The sequence below is a fragment of the Nanorana parkeri genome, unplaced genomic scaffold (assembly GCF_000935625.1).
Source record: "Nanorana parkeri isolate BGI_ZX_2015 unplaced genomic scaffold, ASM93562v1 scaffold608, whole genome shotgun sequence".
Lineage (NCBI taxonomy): Eukaryota > Metazoa > Chordata > Amphibia > Anura > Dicroglossidae > Nanorana > Nanorana parkeri.
Window position 1 is genome coordinate 54,675 of NW_017306876.1, and position 6,000 is coordinate 60,674.

Sequence of the window (6,000 nt, forward strand, 5' to 3'; positions counted from 1 at the left end):
TGCAGGGTATTTGGTAAATTAATCTAGTAAATAGAAGCCTCGCACATGCTGAAGAAATAGTATTTTTATTCAAATTATCAGGTAAAAAAGAGATTTATTCTTAGGCAAGCTGGATTTATTTAAAAAACTCACATTCTTGTAAATCCTTACTGGAGGCAGCCCCCCTTTACTGTACAATAAAATGTATTAAAAGGGTATATATGGTCAAAGCTAAAAATAAATATGTATTTCTGTATTGAATTTCCATAAGTTCTATAGCACTCCTAATAACCATGTTGATCTAGGAGTTTGTAAATGTACTTATTAAAGATGCCCATAGGATGTACTTCCTGAATTCACTGCCACACTTTCAATCAGCCTTGAGAAAATATGCTCTTTCTTGCACACTGGGAATTCAGGAAGTTTTTGAAAGTGATGGGCAGACAGAAGGCAGCACTCGCTACATAAATGGATTTTTCAAGTAAGCTTTGATTGCAATATTAAAAACCATATAGTATGTATTCCTATTTAGGGTTGCCACCTGTCAAACCTACCCATGCTTTTGTGACCATATCTGCACAGCCATTCTCTAATCACTGCCCTTGTGTCCCCTGCCCCTGATCTCACCACTATGCCTGTTCCTATACACTGTCCTCCCCCCCACCCTCAACACAATGCCTGCACAGCCCACCCCCAGTTTTCCCACTGTGCCTGCACCCTCTTTCACCACTTTGTCATCACCCCACCCCTACCACCATGGCACCTGACCCCTATTCTTCCCCCTATGCTTTAACTCCCTCCACACGCATTCACACTATCATGTCTGGAGGGATGCCATCCCAACTTCTCCAGCTTCAACACCATTCCTGTGACCCCCCTCCAACCACTGCATCTCCCCCATCTCACCACACCTGGATGCTGACCTCCCCACCATTGTTCACCACTGCACCTGACCCCAACAACTGCACCTTTCCCCAACTTTAAATATGGCACCTGCCTAGGGTTGCCACCTGTCCAGTATTCACCCGGACAGTTCGGGTTTCAAATGCTGTGTCCGGGTTTCATGGCAGCAGAAACCCGGACACAAGATGTCAAGCAGACAGGGGCAACCAAAATTAAGATAGGGCTAGCCTATTGTTGGCTGTACATTGAAGCAATTCTGGCAGATGAAAAACAATCATATCACTTCCAGAGGCCAGTAAACTGTGCCCCCCTGTTCAACAGCCCCCGCCTTGCTTCCAAGGCTCCGCTGCCCCACCTGCGGGCCTGGGACTGGTATCATGGGTGTCAGCGGGTAGCAGTGAGAGAGACCAGTGAAACATCCGTTCATTGATTTTTTTTTAAATTTTTTTTTTTATCCCCCCTGCCCACTGAATGTAACTGAAAGCAACGCTTCTGCTTTCTGAGCTGTTATTCCCCAGCTAGAGAAGCTGGGAAATAAACTGATTAAGCATAGTCTGTGCTTGATCAGCTTCAATGGGCTGCAAAAGTGACAAAAAAGATGACTATGAAAATTTTAGGGTATGTTCTCGCCATTTCACGTGCGCATGTGATTTTTAAGCTTGGGTATCTATTTACTCGGCACAACCTCCTCTTTTAGATTTTACAGAAAATTTATTACATTGTGTTCTTGTGCACAAAAATTAACTTTGGTGTATTTCTTATTGAAATGTTGGGTGTGATAAGGAGTTGCGCTAATATCATGCAACATAAAATTTTGCAACTGCCACCATTTTATTCTAAAGAGTCTCTGCGTTCAGGAAATATATAATTCTGGCAGTTTTATGTAATTTTCAGGCCTAACAAGTGGATTATAACTTGTGTGCAAAAAACGAAAAAACAAAAAACAGCTCTGGCAGAGAAAGGGTTAAACTGAACTATTGTTCTTGATATTTGCTATGTTTTTGCATGAAAATAGTATCAAAACATGAAAAAGGAGAGTTATTGCTAAGTATGGTAATAATTACCAAATCCACCAAATGTGGTCTGTAACAAAGGTTTTTAATTACCGCTGGGCACGAAGGAGTTAAAGGCTTAGTTCACCTTTGTGACTGTTTCATGTTAGAGCACTTTCCCTTACATTCAAACTGCTCCCCTTCCCCAATTACCTGAATCTCAGGGTGCTTTTCCCTGCAGCCTTTTTTCTGTGCATGAATGGAAAGACTACATGTCCCAAGCAAGAGAGGGACTTGTAGATTTAAATAGAGTACCAGGTGATGTCACCGCACATGTAGTTCATTGTTTAACTCCTTCGGCCTCATACGGTAGGTCCATATTTCTCTGCGGACCTGGGGCCGGGATGTAAACATTCAGGTGCCAGTGCATTGCAGTTGCAATGCTCTACAGGTCAAAAAGGTGAACTATGGCTTTAATGCAATTATCTCGCCTAAGTTGTTGTATTGTCTTGACTTCATTTGGAGTAAACAGGACTTATTAGCATTCCTGGTTAAAATGTCTGCAAATAAAATGTGCCCTGTGGTTTATGTTTAACTAAAGCAAAAATTAACAAAAGCTGTTTACTTCTTAGTTGAAGGTTACTGATAAAGGGAAAGAAGTGAATAGACACTTTTCTATTAAGTGTTATTTAATCATGGTCAGTAGACTTGTTTGTCCCTTTTATTGATGCCGTCAGGTAAATAGTAAATGTAGACTGTTGATAATGCTTATGGAAGATGTTGTTTCTGAGTTCTTTAAGCCGATTGAACTCCCAATTTCCATGCATGGATGGAGGAATCCCCTCCACCAGTCTACTGTGCTGCTGTCAGAATACAGCTAACTGGCAAAAAAGTTCAGACCGGCTCCTCCAATAAAAAACGATTGAAAAATCAACTGTTGAATGGGAAGGGGCGGAGGTTGGTGCAATCGGGACAGGGCTACACACTGGTTGAATTTCGTAAGGAGACAGCAGGACTTAGCTGAAATTAAACCAGTGTATGACCAGCTCTAGTCCTGTAATAAACAAGCATATCTGACTATTCAGTACATAGATTGATTTTCAGCTATTTCCGGCTTAATCAGCCAAAATTTGACCTATGGATGGCCCTGTTGGCACCACCCTGCCTGACAAAAGTCCCAGGTGGAAAACTGTTGGCTAAACAGCTGCAGAGCCCACCTGAGATCCCAAACGGCTTACCTGATAGTGACCCTGCAGAGCCCAAAGCCCTCTGCAGGGTTTCAGGTTGGCTGGTCACACCGCCTTCTCCTCCTCCACTGGGCCCCGCCTCCTCTTCCATCACCGGGCCCCACCTCCTCCTCTGCTGCCGGGCTCTGCATCCCCCCTGCTGCAGCTGCAGGCTGTCACTGACACAGCAGTGGCTGTGAGGAGGAACGCGCCGCTGCAAAGATCACAGATTATCATTGATCTAACAGCGGCACATTCCTACTCACACTCGACAGTGACAGCCAGAAGCCTGACATGCCATAGTGACCCAGGCGGCACGCACGGCATCAGGGTGATGTTCTAGCGGGGCCCCCTGTGCCACAGGCCCCATAGCGGCCGCCTGGGTCGCTATGGCGATTGTTACGCCACTGGGCAGGGGTGATTCCTGAATGGAGAGCAAAAGATAAATGAGGTAGACAAAGAATAAAAAGGCTGCAATTATCTAGAAGTATCTGTAGATTGTCATATTGGATTTGTTCACACATAGGATCTGGGGATTATGGAAAAGAGTTTTTTTATATATATATATAGACCGAATAAATATGGGTACTGAAGATGTGAGATATTTAGATTAATGGTGATGGTCATATTTTAGACTTTCAAGACCCTTTATGCACCTTTGGTCCCGCCGCACTGGGGTGTTTACCCTCACTTCTTGGATATGATCTCGCACTGATCTCTGAGTCCTGAGTAAGTAGATGGAGGAAAGACTCCAGGACATGCCTACATATATTGATTATTATTAAAAATTGTCTGTTTATTTGTAAATAGATTCATGCTTGATCTTCCCTCGCGAAATACGTCGGACGTACATGATTATTGCCACTATGGACAAGATGAAAATATGAATAGATGGAAACATTATACGCAATTAAGTACATGATAAATTGTATTGTATATGTGGCAATAAGGCAGAACCATGATCATGATTGCAACTGGTTATTTTTAATGGAATCTATGGATGTTATGTAGTTGTTAATAAATGTTGTATATTTTTTCTAAAATTCAAGTCTGATGCCTCTAAAAACTCCATTGACACATTGATGTGCTATTGTTGTATTAGTATTTAGGGGTGAGGCCTCGGACCACCTGGAGACTAGGGATTTGAAAAGAATCCGATTGTGTCCATTCGTTTCATTCTAAACAAATGTTTATGCTGTGCACAAGTCTAAAGGTGCCCATACACTGCACGAATATCGTACGAATAAAACCCCTCGACGATCGGAATATCGTACGATCATCGTGCGACGCACCCAACTTGTCTCGCTAGAGGTCGATCCGATAATTGTACGACCGTACTAATAATCATACGATTTTGATCGACCGACGGAAGTAATCGTTTGATCCCGAGCAGTGGGCGTCATTGTTCGTACTATGCCCTTTAAAGGGCAAAAACCAAGTGCATTCTCTCCCACACTTGTTGAAAGCGAACGATGGCTGAGGATATGAGTAGCATGGCTATTGTGATGGTTGGTGTTGCTGTCATTCATGCTCACCAGCAACGCAAGTCTTGCACATCTTGCCACATTTGCCACGTTGGCATTTGCACTGCCCTTCCCCTGTTTACGAGCCCCCTTTTTTACTTCACTTTATATTTAATACTTTTCAGATATAAATATTTTATTAATGTATGCCTTGTGTCAGTGTCCTCATTTCAGGCATGACCGCTTTACAGTCTCCCTGCTTGACTGATGCTGTGCATGCATTTGTCAGGGATGTTTATTTGTAGGAATGCCTGCTTTGCCCGATGCATGTCGCAGCTGTGCAATGCCCAGGGACACACAGCATACACATGTGTAGGGCATGTTTGACAATTTCACTTTTATCAAATTGTCTCCAAAAGGAGAATGGACATGTTATTCATGTTGCATGGTTTGCGTTGCATGCAATTATTAGGGGGTCACTTTCAGCATCCTCATGTGTGGTGCACATGGGGAGTGGTCAGCATGTGTGTCAGCTACATGAGAAGATATGGATTTTGGTGTGAGCATTGGTTCTTGCATCTGTACGCAACATGTAGCCCCAGCAATGGCTGAGCAAGTGGTCCATGTGGGTACCAGAACAGAGATGTGGATGCTGCGAGTACAGCCAGCTGCCGTCATTCTACTTCCAATTGAGCGTTCGTTTAACGCATGGGCTGAACGAACAGTGCGATCATTGACGAACGATTACTCTACTCATTGAACGATTATCGTACGTTTACGCACAGGTTTTCGAACATGCTAGGTAGACAAACGTCGTACGATTGTACAGTATCCGCGGTTGCACGCTACCCAGACACTGCGCCATTATCGTACGAAAAACCGATCGCATACGATTATCGTACGATAATCGTGCAGTGTATGGGCACCTTAATTGTCATTGAACATTTCTAAAGGAGTAGTTGTTATTTCAAAGATATGAGTTAAGTTCTGCTTTAACTCTGTGTAAGCTCTGACAGCTGTTTGGAGCTTACACATGGATTAGCTGCAGTGGAGTAACAAACAACCAGGGACAAGATGAGTATTAATGGATGTGTGTGGTGGCGGGTTGTTTTTACAAGAGAACCTGTCACCATGCTCTGAGTGGGCAAAAAGACAGTCCCTTTAAGTGTTAAAAAAAAATAATCCAGAAAGCACGGCTTTATGTGAATGGCTCGTATTTCTCTGTAAAGCACAGTACAATATGCCAGAGCTATAAAAATGTATTGAATATCTCTACTATTCAGTTTCATAAAACAGAACTTTAAAGGCCACTGTCATAAAGAGACATTATTAAAATGTTCACTTAAAGAAGTCATTTTTGTTGAATTATGAAACTATGCAAAAGGTAGCTACTAGATTAGGCTGTGACACGCCTGGTTTAAGTAAATACGAATTAAA